The following is a 17,634-nucleotide window of genomic DNA, read 5'->3' as shown; positions in this document are numbered from 1 at the left end:
CTTTGTCTCAGTTTTTACCAGTAAGACAGGTGGCCCTCAAGACAAGTGGCCTCTGGAGCTGGTAGACAGGGAGAGGGAGCTGAATAGCCCTCCTGTATTCCAGGAGGAAATAGTTACTGACTTACTGAGCCAGCTGGATCCTAACAGTCTATGAGACCAGATGGGATCCATCCCAGGGTGATGAGGGAGCTGGCAGAAGAGCTTGCCAAACCGCTCTCCATCATCTTCCAACAGTCCTGGCTCTCTGGGGAGGTCCCAGATGATTGGAAGTTGGCGAATGGCACCCCAATCCACAAAAAGGGCTGCAAGGCTGACCCTGGCAACTACAGGCCTGTCAGCCTGACCTCTGTGCCTGGCAGGGTTATGGAGCAGATCATCCTGAGTGCAATCACACAGCACCTTCAGTGTGGACAAGGAATTAGACCCAGCTAGCATGGGTTTAGGAGGGGCAGGTCCTGTCTGACCAACCTGATCTCTTTTTACGATCAGGTGACCCACCTGGTGGATGAGGGGAAGGCTGTGGATGTGTCTATCTGGACTTCAGCAAGGCCTTTGACACTGTCTCCCATAATATACTCCTGGAAAAGCTGGTAGCCCATGGCTTGGACAAGTGTACCCTCTCCTGGATTAGGAGCTGGCTGGAGGGTTGGGCCCAGAGAGTGCTGGTGAACGGAGCTGCATCCAGCTGGTGGTCGGTCACTAGTGGTGTTCCCCAGGGGTCTGTGTTGGGTCTAGTCCTGTTTTACATCTTTATTGATGATTTAGATGAGGGGATTGAGTCCATTATCAGCAAATTTGCTGATGACACCAAGTTGGGAGGGAGTGTCGACCTGCTGGAAGGCAGGAGGGCTCTGCAGAGGGATCTGGATAGACTTGAGAGATGGGCTGATTCCAATGGGACGAAGTTCAATCAGGTCAAGTTCTGAGTCCTGCACTTTGGCCACAACAACCCCCTGCAGTGCTACAGGCTGGGCACAGAGTGGCTGGAGAGCAGCCAGGCAGAAAGGGACCTTGGAGTACTAATTGACAGGAGGCTCAACATGAGCCAACAGTGTGCCCAGGTGGCCAACAAGGCCAATGGGATCCTGGCCTGGATCAAAAATAGCGTGGCCAGCAGGACCAGGGAAGTGATCCTTCCCCTGTAATCTGTGTTGGTGAGGCCACACCTTGAATACTGTGTTCAGTTCTGGGCCCCTCAGTTCAGAAAGGATATTGAGGTGCTGGAGTGAGTCCAGAGAAGAGCAACAAGGCTGGTGAAGGGACTGGAGCACAAGCCCTATGGGGAGAGGCTGAGGGAGCTGGGGTAGGGAACAGTGGGATAGGGAATGCAGGCTGTGGTCAGTTCATCACTCCATTCTTTCCTCCTCTGGGGGAGGACTCCTCTGCTCCTGCTCCTGGGAGACAATTCTCTGTGAACTTCTCCAGTGTGGGTCCTTCCCACAGCAAGCAGTCCTTCACAAACTGCTCCAGCATGGGTCCATTCCGAAGGATGCAGTCCTTCAGGAAAAGCCTGCTCCACCATGGGTCACTTGTGGGGTCGCAGGTTCTGCCAGCAAACCTGCTCCAGCATAGGCTCTGTTCCATGAGTTTGCAGCCTCCTTCAGGTATCCATCTTCTCTGACATTGGGTCCTCCATGAGCTGCTCCACCATGTACCTCCATGGGTATCACATGAAAGAGAGGAGGGAGACAGAAATGCAAACATTTCTAATCTTAATTGTATTAATTAAAAGTTATTACCTGTAAGTGCTTCCAGACAATCAGATCCTTATGTACCCAACACTGTCCTCTAACCGACAGCACACAGGATGGAAGGGGTTCTGACCTCTGATGTGAAGCTTCACTTCAGCCAGGGAGAAATATTAGCAATAAGTGCTTCTAGACAATCAGAGCCTTATGTTCCCCAACACTGTCTGTCAACTAATGGACAGCCCACAGGTTGGAAGGGATTCTGATTTCTAACATGAAGCCACACTTAATGTCAGAACTTTTCTCACAACAGCTCCTGAAATGGCATTTATTAATACAAATATATGACAGTTATTGGGGGTTCTGCTTTGCCAGTGATAACGTTCAGCTGCAAGATTGTATTTAATTGATAATAAAAGACCCCAAAAGAAACCAGCACAAAACACATTCTACAAACACACTAAACTCAAGTTACAATACAGCAATGTATCCCATTTTCACAACAGACAGAAACTAGCAACAAAGAACTACTAACTAAAAACACAGACACCTAAAACATTTATCCAGACACTCTATCAGTAACATGACAATAAAATATCTTGCACACCATTCTCTCTGTAACACCAGAGGAAAGAGCAGAGCTGCTTCTTATCAACATACATGTTGAAAAAGGAAACTGCACTTTGAAAGTAAAGTAGCAAAGTGTGAAGCAAGTTCTTAAAAAGTAGGAATAGCAAAAAGCAATAACCAATATAAAGTAGCAAAACACATTTAGTGAAAGCAATGCTTATAAAGTAAGAATCAAAGTAAGAAAGTAAGAAAGTTAAGAAAGTAAAGTTAGAAAAAACCAGAAAGCACATGGTTTACTCACCCCTAGATTGTTCCAAGAAGAGCTGCAGCAGTTACCCTCACAGAGACATTGGCATTTATCACTCTCCTCCTGGAGTTTAAACTCCAAACTCTTTTTATACCTTTTTTTTTTCCTTCCATATGGTTTGTGTGGCTAAGTCAATCTATTGAGAGGGTGATGGTCATGCAGATGTCTGAGGCGAGGTGGCTCCTTTGAGAAGTTATAGAAGATATCACAGAGGGGGGCCATGTCATTCCTTAAACAACACTCCACCCTATGTTAATCTTATCAGTTTGAAAGCCTTTGTCCTCGGCTGGAGCACCCCTTCAAGGACTGAGGCATCTCCTTCAACCCATCAGGCCTTATCAGAGGGGCCATCATCCCACAACGGGCTGCAAGGGAACCTCTCCTTAGATGCCTGGAGCACCCTCTTCTTCTTCTCCAATGACTTTGTGTCTCCAGGGCTGTTTCTCTCACATACTGTTACTTCTCTCTCTGGCTGCTATTGCTCCTGCACTGTGAGTTTTCCTCTTCTCAAATATGCTATCCCAGAGGCACTCCCTCTATCACCAACAGACTCAGCCTTGACCAGTGGTGAGTTCATCTTGGAGCTGGCTGGCACTGGCTCTGTCAGACATGGGAGAAAATTCTAGCAAGTTCTCACGGAGAACACTCCTGCAGCCCCCCTGCTACCAAAATCTTGCCATGCAAACTCAATACAAGCTGTGAGAACAATTCCACAATAAACTCTTTTCTCTTCTCTTGTGTTCATGTTTAGTTAGATGAACATGTATTTTCTTTCCACTACAAATGGTAAATTCATGTGATTCTATATCATATAAGCAGAATTTTTTATTTAGTTACAATATTTTTACAACTACTGTATTTTGTTCTCTATTTTTATACAAAGCAGTAGTCTGGTGCTAAGCTTCCTATATGCATTTTGCTGACATTGCAAACTTCAGGGTATTTAGTATATAACATATATACCTAATATGATTTCATGCTATATTGGCTGGTATTGCTGCTTGTAGACAGGAGAAAAAAAGAATTCTGTATCAACACTTTTTTCCAGCATATCCAAACATTAATGCCAGCTTAGAAGCATGAATCTAAAGTTCCTTTAGATGTCACTTATATGTACAGCATTAACGTGTCTTACTTTGTTCTTTCTTTAGCATCAAGCTTTTAACACCTACTCATAGTTTCCCCATATTACTTTCTTTATGACATTTTATCTAATTTCTGTAAAATAGACAGTACTTTTGTTATTTCTGGATTTTCTTTCAGCTAAGACTTCCCTGTAGGTTATCTGTTGTGGGTTCCTATTTTCTAGCAGGGTTGTTCTGCTGGCATCAGCTGAGAATTTTTCAAGAGGATTTCAATTTTAAGGTTTTTTCTTGACCAAAATTTGCTCTGCTGGAAACAGAATGTCCTTCTCTGTCCCTCTGGACCATCATTCTCTGTACAACACATTGTACAAAGTACTGTATTATGTTGTTCCTGAGAAACTGTACAAAGGTATGAAATCTGAACACATGAATTTTCTAGTACTTCTCTGGGAGTTCTTTTCTATTATGTTGGCTGTGAAAAAAATTCATAGACTTTTTTGTTTTCTGTTATTGGACTAGGTGCTCCCTTCCCTAAGGAAATAATAATGTGTATATTTTCAAGTGTTGAGAATTGTTAGGTTAATTGCCTTGCTTAGCACCTGAAGCTATAGTACTTGAAGCATTAGGCTGCAAGAACTCTCTGAGAGCAAACTTTTTGATAAAGTTAATGTTGCAAACACAAAACTATCTGAAACTGGCAGATGCAAGCAGAATGAAGCTAAGAACTAAGGACAGGTTTCTAAGAGGATGTGGTAACATCAGCCACATGTCAACCTAGCAACAAAGAAAAACAATAAGAAATCAGAGATCACAAACCAGGATTAATGATTGGTCTTGGGTATCAAGTAATGGGTGGTACATTCTGGAAAATCTGTCTGTAAAGGCATAGTTGGGCTGTGTGGTCTGGAATGGGAGTCCCTCTTGGGAGCACACAGTTCACGTAGCTCTCTATGTCAGATAAACAAACCACTTTTCACTCAGCATATCAGTGACAAATCTGCTTCAAACAGAAATCTGGGTCTGAACCCTGTTGAGATGGCATCTGCAAAATTCCTACCATGGACTAGGTGGCAGCTACATAATTCCTGCCACACAAGATTGTCTTTGACCTGTATATTTAGTAACATGAATCTATAATAAGTATTGTCTGCTGGTATATGATCCATTATTGCCTGTTTGTGACTACTGTAAACTCATCACACAATCATATTAACTTCACATCACCATAAATCCCAATGGGTTAATTCATTTAACTAGATATAACTTGAGTAGTTCCTAGAGTCAGCACTGGTATACTGTAGTGTAAGACTGTACTTTCATTTTCTTAGGAATTTCATCCTTGTCCACAGGCTTTTGCAGATGGTGTAAATTCTTGGAAATTATTTTATCAAAAGGTTGTGTATTTTGTTCAACCTTTATACAGTCTTTCACAGTGTCCTTTTGAAACTCGTTCTTTTGATTTTGCAGATTTAAGTTTCTAAATCTGCCTTGTTTCTTTACGCTCCCAAGATTCCATGGTTTGGTCACATAGTCCATTATTGTTCTGCCCTGGAGGGTACATGTGGAGTTCTAATTACAGGCTAGTCAACATACATGCTGCAATTCACTGCTCCTTTTTTTCCCCCTGAAGTTTAAATCTGGGTGTTGTAAACATTCCATTCAGGTTTGAGTGTCTCATGTTTGCTGTAGGTAGATGCTGAACAAGAGGTTCCCTAAGATTTTAAGACTGCCTATAAAATTGAGATCTCTTGTAAGAACTTCTTAAGTTTCTTCTTCATACCTGATAGTTTTTAACAGTTTCATACTTTCTAGGTGAAAAATACTTAGTATGTTTCCTTATTACGCTCTGATAGACATGTAGTTTCACTTATGTTTTAACTAATAAAGTAATCTCAAATATCCAAGATAAAGCAAGTTTTTTCTTTCGTGATTTAAGCCTAGCCGGGCTTAAACCGTCATCCAGGTGCTTGCTTGCTCCCTTACAGCAGTGTGGGGGAGAGGATCAGAGGTGTAAAAGTGAGAAAACTTCTGGGTTGAGATAAGGACAGTTTAATAGGTAAAGAAAAACTGTGCACACAAGCAAAGCCAAACCAGGAATTGTTCCCCCCTTCCCATGGGCAGGCAGGTGTACAGCCATTCCCAGGAAAGCAGGGCCCCATCATGCCTAATGGTGACTTGGGAAGATAAATGCCATCACTCCAAACATTCATTTTCCTTTCCTCAGCTTTACATGCTGAGCATGATGCCATATGATCTGGAATATCCCTTGGGTCAATTGGAATCAGCTGTCTCAGCTGTATCCCCTTCCAACTAGTTATGCATCCCTAGCTCAATTGCTGGTGGGGTGAGGAGCAGAAAAGACCTTGACACTGTGTAAGTGCTGCTCAGCAGTAATGCAAACATCCCTGAGTTATCAACACTGTTTCCAGGGCAAATATAAAGCACAGCCCTATACATGCCAGCATGAAGAAAAAGCACACTTCTCATATGTTTTCTTTTTTCCCCAGCAGCTCCATTAAACCTTCCTGAGGGACAACATTCCTGCTGAATCCCTTTGATTTTTTCCACTTGTCTTTCTCTTTTTAAGTCTTGTCTTACCATGTAGTGTTCATAGGTGGTGAGGTTTTGTGGCAGATTTGTTTTAAAAAAAGAAATAATCAAAAACGCATGCAGTATTTATTTCTTGATGATGAATTACATGTAAGAAGCTTGTAGAAAAAAAGGTTTAATTTCTTGTTATCAGTACTAAGTCCACAACAGCACTCTGTTATCTTAAAAGCTTTTCACTCCTCAAAATAATGAAAGAATGAAACTTTTGAAAAATAGCACACCCTTTTGCTTGTAAGAAGTGCAGAGTGATCTTATGCTGCTGGCAACCTCTTGAAACTGCGAAACAACTCTCTATAAAAAAGGGGTCTGTAAAACAAACAAACACACAAAGAAACAAACAAGTCTGATTTGCAAGCAAAATTCAGGGGTTTGCACTACAATGTGAAAAAGTGTAGTAGTGAAAAATATTATAACCAAATATTCTTTTGTGCTGGCATGTACCTAAAAATTGTCTCTGTAGCACTGCTAGGAAGTCAGATTTTTACCACTCTGAGAAAAAATATTTTTTCTTCAAGATCTACATGTGCAGATGTGAACTCTAACTTCAAAAAGATTCTATTGTCAAGCACAAAAGCTTTGTGGCTCAAATATCTTAATTTAATCCACCTATTTGACATTCTATTTACTCTTAAAATTGTTTGATCTGTTGATTGGCTGCTGGCTGTATCTTAGCATGGTGTTTACCAAAAGGATTTCAGCCTGGGAATCAATGGACTTAGTTTTGATTTACCATCAAAGAAACCGTCCTGTACTCTGAGACAGCACTTTCTTCCCCATGTTGTCTAACATAGGGAAAATGTAGGTCATAAGCAGGTGTCATGCTAAAAATCTCTATTGAAGTAGACACCAGCAAACTGTGGTGATATAAATTGATACAGCAGAGAAAATGGTTCTAGCAAACTTTCAATAATCTGAGGTAAAAAACCTGCAGTGTGAGAAGAGCTGTAGCCTGCTATTTTCTAGTGCTAAGTAAGAAAAGGAATGACAAATAAACAGAGGTGATCTCAATCTGAAAAACTTCACTTAAGTAAATACAAAGAAGTTTTCCTAATAATGTAACCTGAAAATATGCCTTTGCAAAAATGTGTTTCTAATGCAAACCAAGAAGAAAGAGAACTTGATGTACCAATTTTCTGGTATCTGTAGTTTCTGAATTAAATAGCAAGGGCAATTATTTCTTCTGTGAAGTGCTTTTACATTTACTGATTAAATGTTCTGCATAGATGTAGAGACTGCATTGCTGCAATCATTGACATTACCATCCAAATCTTTTGCAACCTTTGCTTCTTGCAGACACCTTCTGAGTAATACTTCAAGATATACTTAAGACAATTTATGGTCTGGTCCCAAACCACATAAATATTCATTTAAATCTCAGAGGGAAGTCCAGTGTTGACAGCTTTGTTTCTTTGGCATACTGCTGGAGCTTTCTTTATGAAAAATGTTAATGTACTGATGGACCATTCTGGGAAACTAATATGGTGTTCTCAGAAAAAGAAAGAACCTCTCTCCTATGCAAACATGGAAACAGCTATGTTCAAAGTCAAAAAGATTTAAAAAAAAATCCTCATTCCCACCACAGCAAAATATTGCACATTCTAACTGTGAAGAGGCATAAAATGAAGTAGCAGATGTCAATTATATCGATTAATGCCGAACATCTTGAGCATTTGCTAATTTAGCAAGGACACATTAAAGGACCTTTTCTGTATCAGACATGATTCTTCACAAATTGGTTCAGGACCAAGAGTTGATTGAATAAAAATCACTATACATAATACTAAATAATGCACAGGAAACAATTACCTTAACTTTGAAATTTCTGAATAAAAATCACTTTGGTTTTTTACCAGTTTAGAACTTAATATAATCCATATTCCTGACAAACATATACATGGAAAACTAGCCCACATAGTTTCTGATGGAGATTCATTATACTGGGAAGAAGTAAAGTATAGACGGAGGCTGTCCTGTAATTTATTTTTATTTAAATCAATATTGTTCAATTGTTTAAAAAATATATATACTGAGTAGTTAAACTGAGGTGTCTGAAATTAGAATTAGCTTGATCTTTAAGCAACCTTAAACTTCTTTGGATTTCAGCAAAGCTTTCTATAGCGTTTCTCATAGTACCTTCCAGCCAAAATATCCATCACAGAGCTGGATAAACACACATGATGGGTCAGAAACTGGCTAATGGGCAGGGCACAAAGAGTTATAGTAAATGTGGTTACATCAGTCTGCTGACTGGTCACTATTGGGGTTCTGCAGGGCTCCGTCTCAGGCCAGTGTTCTTCAATGTCTTCATAAATTAGTTGGATGCAGGATTGGAAGGCACACTAGGTAAATTTGCAGACAATGCTAAATTGGGAGGAGCTGTTGACTCCCTCAAGGGCAGAGAGACCCTGCAGAGGGACATGGACAAATTGGATGACTGGGCAATCACCAGCTGTATGAATTTTAACAAGAGAAAGTGCTGGATTCTGCACCTGGGCTGGGGCAACCCCAGATGCACAGACAGACTGGGGAATGAGAGGCTGTAGAGTAACCCCACAGAAAGAGTCCTGGAGGCCCTGGTCAATGGTAAGTTGAATGTGAGTCAGCAGTGCCCTGGCAGCCAGGAGGGCCAACCATGTCCTGGGGGGCATCAGGCACAGCATCGCCAGCTGATCGAGGGAGGGGAGTGTCCTGTTCTGCTCTGCACTGGGGCAGCCTCACCTTGACTGTCATGTGCAGTTTGGCACTGCAATACAAGAAAGATATCAACCTCTTCGGAAGTGTCCAATGGAGGGCTATAAAGATGGTGAACAGCCTTGAGGAGAAGTGGTAAGAGTTGCTGCTGTGCTCACTTGGTCTGTTCAGCCTGGAGGAGACTGAGGGAAGACCTCATTGCAGTCTTTGGCTTCCTCACAAGAGAATGTAGAGGAGCAGGCACTGGTGTCTTTCCAGTGAACAGTGATAGGACCATAGAGAACAGTGTGAAACTATGTCAGGGGTGGCTTAGGTTAGATATTAAGAAAAGATTCTTTGCCCAGAGGATGGTTGAGTGCTAGAACAAGCGCCCCAGGGAAATGGCCATGGCACTAAGCCAGACCGAGTTTGTTTGTTCTTTGTTTCTAAATTTGTTTTGGAGGATAGATTGCCTGCTGGGGAGTGATGTGGAGAGTGAGTTGCCAGGAACAGGGCAGTGTGGTGAATTAGAAGACAAGGAAAACCATAACTGTATTTGGTGATGCTATGTGTAATTTCACAACCTATTCTCAAAGATTTTTCAAAATATATCAAACTTCAAGTTTATTTGGTATTAAGTCACCAAGTTTCCTGACACCACCAAGCTGTGTGGTGTGGTCAACACACTAGAAGGAAGGGATGCCATTCAGAGGGACCTTGACAGGCTTGAGAGGGGGGCCTGTGCGAACATCATGAAGTTCAACAAACCTGAGTGCAAGGTGCTGCATCTAGGTCAGAGCAATTCCAAGCACAAATACAGGCTGGGAGGAGAATGGGATTGAGAGGAGTCCTGAGGAGAAGGACTTGGGGTGTGTTGGCTGATGAGAAATTCCAGTTCTATCCTGGGCTACATAAAAAGCAGCATGGTGAGCAGGATCGAGGGAGGTGATTCTGCTCTTCTACTCTGCTGTGGTGAGACCCCACTAGGAGTGCTGTGTCCAGCTCTGGGATCCCCAACACTGAGGACATGGACTTGTTGGAGCAAAGCCAGGGGAGGGTCACTAAGATGAACAAAGGGCTGCAGCACCTGTCCCATGAATAAGAAGATGAGATAGTTAGCGTTGATCAGACTGGAGAAGAGAAGGCTCTGAGGGGAGACCTTATAGAAGCCTTCCAGTTCCTAAAGGGGATTTATAAAAAGGGAGAGAGTGACTTTTAATATGGGCATGTAGTTATAGGATGGTGTCATGGCTTTAAATTGTTGATACAGATTAGATATAAGGAAGAAATTAATTACCGTGAGGCTGGTAAGGTGCTGGAACAAGTTGCCCAGAGAAGTTGTGGATGCTCCATCCATGGAAGTATTCAGTGCCAGGCTGGATGGGGCTCTGAGCAACCTGGTCTAGTGACGGTGTCTCTACCCAAGATCAAATCATTCTATGATTCCAAGTTCTTCCAAAAGGCAATGGGTTCAGAAACCTATGTTCTCGTTTACATGCAGTAAAAATGTATTAAACATTTGGCAAAAAACAAGCATATAGTTCAAAACAGATGTTTGTAGTGATTCTCTTCCATGGGTTGATTTCTCCTTAAAAGAAGAAAATCTTAGTTTGCTCAGCTTTTTAAATATTTTCTACAGCAGGCAAAACAGTTTGAATGATTTTGTGCCACCTTCTTACTTATCTCTAGAGACAGTTAATTACAGTTGATCTAGTCTATTTCTTCTCAGCTGTCGAAGAAGGAAGTGGAAGATCATTTGAATCACCTCAGAATATGATGCTTTTTTCACCAAAAAGTAAATATTTTGCAATAGCTCCAAGCATTTGTTCCATGTTAGTATGTTCTGATTGCCAAGTACAAGTGTAAGTACAAGGCTGACAATATTCATGAATCTCTGGGGTTTTTTTTAGGCAACAAAGAGATATATGAATTTTTTTAAAACCTGTCTGATACTACAGTGATGATGGCTATGAAACACTCTAAGTCTGGGAGATAATTAGTTCTGTAAGGTAAAGCAGGCTCTATTGAATCTTCTGCTCAACCTGTTTTGTAGCATAAATTGTGGGTTTCCATTGCTGTTTCTTTGCCAACGTAAATAGTATGGGGCAAAATGTACAATCCAAGTGCAGGAGGTTGGGATATTAATAATGTAGGAAAATTGGTTAGAACACCTCCACATGAATCTGGTACTGAGTTAGATGAGCTGTTTTGAACTTCTGCAGTTCAGGATAGCCTTGAGAGCGTAAGTGGAATAGTAGATGCCCTAAAATAACCATGAGGTTTGGGTTTGGGTTTATTTGGTTTGGTTTGGTGGGAACTTTTTTATTACCTTTTTTTGTGAGGGTGGGGAGAAGTAATTTTTAACTCTAATTATCAATGAGAAAAACAAGTGTTTTCATTCTGATGGATGCAGCTGAACTGGGACAATCGAACAAGCAGCACACAGTGCTTCCACAATGTAATTAATTTAGCAACAAACATACCAGCTACATTATTCAGAGCAAGCCTGGAATTATTTGGATTCTTCTTCGTACTTGTCTTTTGTATTCATAACTTTGGTTTGACTAAGCAAATGGGTAGGGCAGCACCCAGCCAGGCTTACTGGCAAGGGCAGTGACTGCATTCTGTCCACAGTGAGGCAATTTTTAGGAGATTGATGCAGAGTAACCCTTCTGTTCACAGCACTGATGCATCTGGCACTAGCTGCTTGCAGGATTACCAGGACTGTGTGCACAGCAAGTGGAATGTAGCCAAAAATCGACAGTGGAAACTACAGCATCACATATTGGTGACAGCAACTACATATTCCTCTTAGCAATGAGAAATTTTCTTTTTTACAAAGGCATTGGTTACTGTGTGATCAAGAAAGGAACAGCAAGCTCAGGGAAGGAAAGAAAATTATCTTAAAAACTGGTAATTAGCATGCAGGGGAAAACATTACACCTATTTCTTTCATGGCTTCCTCTCTGCAATGTCAGTCACTAGGACAACAATTTTCATTTTCTGCTCTTTCTGATGTTACTGTATGAGTAAAAAGCTTTGTCCCATGTAGGCTGAACACTAATAAAACCTCTTTAGATTTCAGCAAAGAAAATAGAGGTGAGGGCCTAGGCAGGTTATTTCTGGACATAAAAAAGCAAATCTACCACTGGGTCAATACTTCTTTTGTGGTTTTGAGCGTATACTGTTATTCACAGACTTCTGTGACTTAGTCCAGTAGTCACTGGTTCATTTTTTTATTCTTTATGTCACTGTGATCTTGCAGGAAAGACAAACAGTTGTGACAAACTGTTTTACTTTCTTTTTAATGTGTTCCCAAACTTGTGAATTATCATAAACATCAAATATCCACTCCTTTTATCTCCATATTCATTCCCACTTAAGTTAATGCATGTCTAGCAGGCTATTCCCTCTGCGTGATTGCCCTTTTCTGTAAGCCATTAGCACCTTTATCTTCTATTCTTCCCCATGAAGTGTGGAAATTGAGAGCCAAGTAGTATTAAGCTCTAGGTCAGAAAATATTTTGCTTGCTTTCCAACTAATCAGAAACAGAAATTAGGCAGATTCAGTAAAATCTGGAGTGATTTCAAATATTTCTTCAACTTAATGAGCTGAAAAATCCATTGCCTGTCCCATTGTTTGTGGCTTTCTTTAATAGATCTTGGCTATCTTCTGTAAAACATTGTTATGTCTTGCACACCATTTCTGCAGGAATACTGGTCAGACATAGCTTGACACTAACCTCCAAGTTGTCTAACATGTTTTCATCTGCAAGGCACTGCACAGCTCATGACAATACAGTAAACACTTTCTAACCAGTGTCACTGAGATCCCCAGTCTCATTCTTCTACATTTCATTGTGGGATTCCTGGTAGCAATCTGTGTTGATTGTTGAGAAATTCAAGGTATTTTGGAACAGAAACTCTCAAACATATGAGAATCTCATTTAGTTATCTTCAAGGTAGTGAATGGCCTGACATGCCTTGTCCTGTATCAGTTTTCTTGTGCTACCAAAGCCTCTGATGGTAGGATTCTCCTGAAAACTGTGCCAAACCATCAGTCAGGTTATGTTGCATCCTTCCTTTTGTAGCAGATTAGAAATCTAAATCAAAGTTTGAATTGCTTTTATAATATGGGATAGACTGATTACAAACATTTTGATCTGGGTCAGCTGTGGCTGGAAGAAAATATGTGTGATACACACCTTGCATTCAGATGACCATCATCATGATTCAGCCTAATCAGAACTAGTTAGGTCACAGTTATTTAATCTGAGACATCTATTTATTTTTGGAACATGGACAAATAGGGAGGGATTTCTGTTTAAAAATACCCCCAAACAACCAACCAAAGCACGTCCCAAAGCTGTTTCTTCAGTATCAAAATTTTGAGAATTTTAAGCAATGACCATGAAGCACAGAGAAAATGGGAAGCTAGCTGAAAGCAGTGCTATGCATTTTCAAGAAGCTAGTAGAGACTTTGCTGTGAAGAAAATGCATTAGGGAGAGAAATGGTGACTCAAAAGCTGAAGGAATTTTTGAACACATTGATACAAAATTCCAAAAAGCAGGAAGTTTATGCCTTTATGTCATATTTCTGCAATACCTGAAATTACCCAGTAAGTAGTCAAACAAGCTTTTCCTCTCATGCGTAGCCAAGTCACATACAAATGGTAGCTGCTAGAATTTTTTGTAATTACCAGAATATGTTCAGTAGAAAATATCAGCTATGCTTTATTATACAGACATTGTTGCTTCACTGTAATCTAATGCACTCTTGGTAGCCATCACATTAATGTGCAGGTATTTCTCCTAGTAGAAAACAGTCTATTTAACTAGAACAAAATTTCAGAGCAAAAATATTAGAAAGAAAAGAAAGGAAAGAAAAGAAAGGAAAGAAAGAAAGAAAGGAAAGAAAGAAAGAAAGAAAGAAAGAAAGAAAGAAAGAAAGAAAGAAAGAAAGAAAGAAAGAAAGAAAGAAAGAAAGAAAGAAAGAAAAAGAAAGAAAGAAAGAAAGAAAGAAAGAAAGAAGAAAGAAAGAAAGAAGAAAGAAAGAAAGAAAGAAAGAAAAGAAAGAAAGAAAGAAAAGAAAGAAAGAAAGAAAGAAAGAAGAAAGAAAGAAAGAAAGAAAGAAAGAAAGAAAGAAAGAAAGAAAGAAAGAAAGAAAGAAAGAAAGAAAGAAAGAAAGAAAGAAAGAAAGAAAGAAAGAAAGGAAGAAAGGAAGAAGAAGGAAGGAAGGAAGGAAGGAAGGAAGGAAGGAAGGAAGGAAGGAAGGAAGGAAGGAAGGAAGGAAGGAAGGAAGGAAGGAAGGAAGGAAGGAAGGAAGGAAGGAAGGAAGGAAGGAAGGAAGGAAGGAAGGAAGGAAGGAAGGAAGGAAGGAAGGAAGGAAGGAAGGAAGGAAGGAAGGAAGGAAGGAAGGAAGGAAGGAAGGAAGGAAGGAAGGAAGGAAGGAAGGAAGGAAGGAAGGAAGGAAGGAAGGAAGGAAGGAAGGAAGGAAGGAAGGAAGGAAGGAAGAAGGAAGGAAGAAGAAGAAAGAAAGAAAGAAAGAAAGAAAGAAAGAAAGAAAGAAAGAAAGAAAGAAAGAAAGAAAGAAAGAAGAAAGAAAGAAAGAAAGAAAGAAAGAAAAAGAAAGAAAGAAAGAAAGGAAAAATTAAGTTCTGTGGTTTCCTATTCCAGACTAAAATACAGAAAAATACTTTCAAAGTAGGTATTTGTTAAAAATTCTTGTAAGAGTGTTTTGTACATATTTTTGATTTTATCACCTGGTTTCAGCACACTAATAATAAGGAGTGCCAGAGTGTCCTTGAATTGAACTCCTGAATCAATGAGAGTTTTGTCATCCTGGGAATGGAAACTTCCAAAGAGCTGGATAAAATGCTACTAGTTTTACTACATGGCATTCTTTTCTCTGAGTCAGCTCCTGAATATTTCACTGAGCCTGGTGTAACCAGAATTTCCAGTCTGTCTAGGGCAGGCCTAGAATATCCCAGTACACAGCAGATATGGTTTTACTGTTTTGCCCCGTCACATGGAGGAAACAGGATATTCCTGCTGTCACCTTAAGCCCTGCATAGGAATGCAGGCTTTTGCAGCACAGCTGCAGGAGTTGTGATGTGATACAAGTCTTAGGTTTTACTGCAAAACAACAGGAACAGAGTATGCTCTGCTGTGCATTAAATGTTGGTTAGTACGATGATTACACAAAGCTTACATTCACTCAAGTAACCTGAGGTGGTCCTACACGTAACTTGCACTCTGTTTTCTTTATTCTGGTTTCTAGAAAAAATATAAATGATTTTCACTACCATCATTAACTACAGTTAAAGTAATATGAGCAGGGAACAAAAATTCCCTCCTAGCTGTCTGAAGTAGCACCTGAGTTTTCTCACTGCAGGTAAGAACTATCAAACTGTTCTTCTGTAGACTGACAGTGCTAGCAGACATGTTCATCACTAAAATCTGACAAGGAAACATGGAGGAAACATGCCCACTAACTCTACGAAATTTTAGTAGAATTAACTACTCTAAATTTTAGTTAACTGAATTCTACTCATTCAAGATCCCCCCACTCCCATATGAACTAGGTATAAATAGTAACAAAAGGGGGGGAAAAGGACACAGTATCAAGGAGGGCTGATGTTTAAGCTGGATCACAGCTACCCATGGAAAGGACTGATAAAAATCACTAATGTTTCAACTATTTGACAGAATGTGATAGAAGTCGTTAGTTAGACTTTTGTGAAATTACTTAACCATATAGTTCTTAAACAAATACTTCCTTGACTTAGTACGTCTCAAGGTCTTCTCGGTGACCAAACCTAGACGCTACAAAACAAGTCACTGCGTGCCACCTTGTGGATGTCACAAGAACATCAATATTTGTTCCGAAAAGATGGAATAGTTTAAAAAAAAAAAAAAAAAAGAGGAGTGAGGATTCGTGGAAGAACATGTACATCCCTTGAATAAGAACCTGCTGCATAATTAATTACTATCACGTTATGGAAACACGTTATGGAAACTAAGAAACTCGTTATGGAAAATTAGGTGGTTTTGCTTTTGTTTCTTGCTATTCAGTTGAAACAGACCCGATGGCCAAGGGGTCACACTATCAACTGTTAATGGTCTGTCACTACTTAAGCAACTAGGCAACAACTTCAAAATTTGGACTTAATATCCAGGACACATCCATTATGAAATATAACTTAAAACACTTTTTGTAACATTATTCTCTACATGTTCAGAGACAGCAGAACAGAATAGATCTGGTAGTAGCATACTTAGAAGATATCTCTCTCTTTCATTTTTCCTTCTTACATATTTACTACCACTACTTTGTTGCTCAGTTACAGCCACATAAATGATGATTCTCTAAGTCAGTCGAGGCTACTCAAACTGAAGTAAGGAATTGAAATATTAGCATGAAAAGGATGGTGGGGAATTGAGATAAAAGAAACAGAAGAGGGTAAGTTTGAGGCAAAATCACTATTAAATTTTTTTTTACCTTTTTATATGAAACAGCTTGTGTCCACAGTTTCCGTGAAGTGGTAACAGTGTTTTAAAGTATGTCATATAAGCCAGTTTCTCAGAACAGTTTCCATTTTTAAAAAGTTCCTTACTTTGAATAAAATTAAATACAAGCACAACTCTTAGGTGTTTACAATGCTTTTCCCCATTAAAAAATAGCTAACCAAATTACAGGTAGGTCTTGGAATATTTTTGTAATCTATGTCAAACTGGTGAATTCGGAACTGTGTTATGGAAGGAGGAAAAGACTGAAAACTCACTTCAGGGATTTTGATGGTGTTTCTAGGTACAGTTATGCATTTAAACACGAATATGTTTATGTGCAACATAGCAGTGGTGAATGACACCCTGTAACTCAAATGGCCTATGTATCACTCATACAAAGAGGCTGCCTGCTGGCAGGCTGGCTGTTCTGCACTTTACAAAGATTATGGACATTTTTCACAATAATATTATTTTGAACTTATGCAAACTCAAATTTATTTGAGCCAGATCAGGACCATAGAAAAGAAGGTGTTAAGCACCTAAATGCATTAAATAGCTTTATGAGAGTAACTGGAGACAGGAAGTGAAGGAAGGGAAATAAATGCTCGGTTACCTTCATTTTCCTGTAAGTTATACAGAGTGAACACCGGATGAGCACTTCTGTCTTGATACCTTTTTTCCCAAAGGAGATCCCTGCACTACTGCCGGTAATGACAGAAAAGTAATGTGAGCATGATGGTAAATCAGAGGTGAGTAAAAATGTTTCGTGTTTTTGGGTTGATTTTAGTCTTTTTGTTTCCTTACAGTTCTTTGCTACCATGTAACAAAAAGATCGGTTCTCAGCGTTTTCACGAATGTCTGCTGTGTACTCAAGCATTCGACCTTATCCGAACGAAGGAGCAAACCCATGGTTACCCAGGGAGCAGCGATGCTTATCTCCTCTGCACGCGTGGGCGCCGGTACGAGGCGCAGCCTCTCAGGTGCGAGGCCGGGAATGGCGGCTGGTGCGGCACAGCCTCAGCCGTCAGGCACCGCTCGGCTTCCACGGCACGGAACTGCCGGCCGGCCCCGCGGGGTGTGCGGGGCCGGCGGGGTGTGCGGAGCCCGCGGGGTGTGCGGGGCCGGCGGGGTGTGCGGGGCCGGCGAGGTGTGCGGGGCCGGCGAGGTGTGCGGGGCCGGCGGGGTGTGCGGGGCCG

This window comes from Pithys albifrons, chromosome Z, assembly GCF_047495875.1.
Source record: "Pithys albifrons albifrons isolate INPA30051 chromosome Z, PitAlb_v1, whole genome shotgun sequence".
NCBI lineage: Eukaryota > Metazoa > Chordata > Aves > Passeriformes > Thamnophilidae > Pithys > Pithys albifrons.
Note: the sequence above shows the minus strand (reverse complement) of the source record.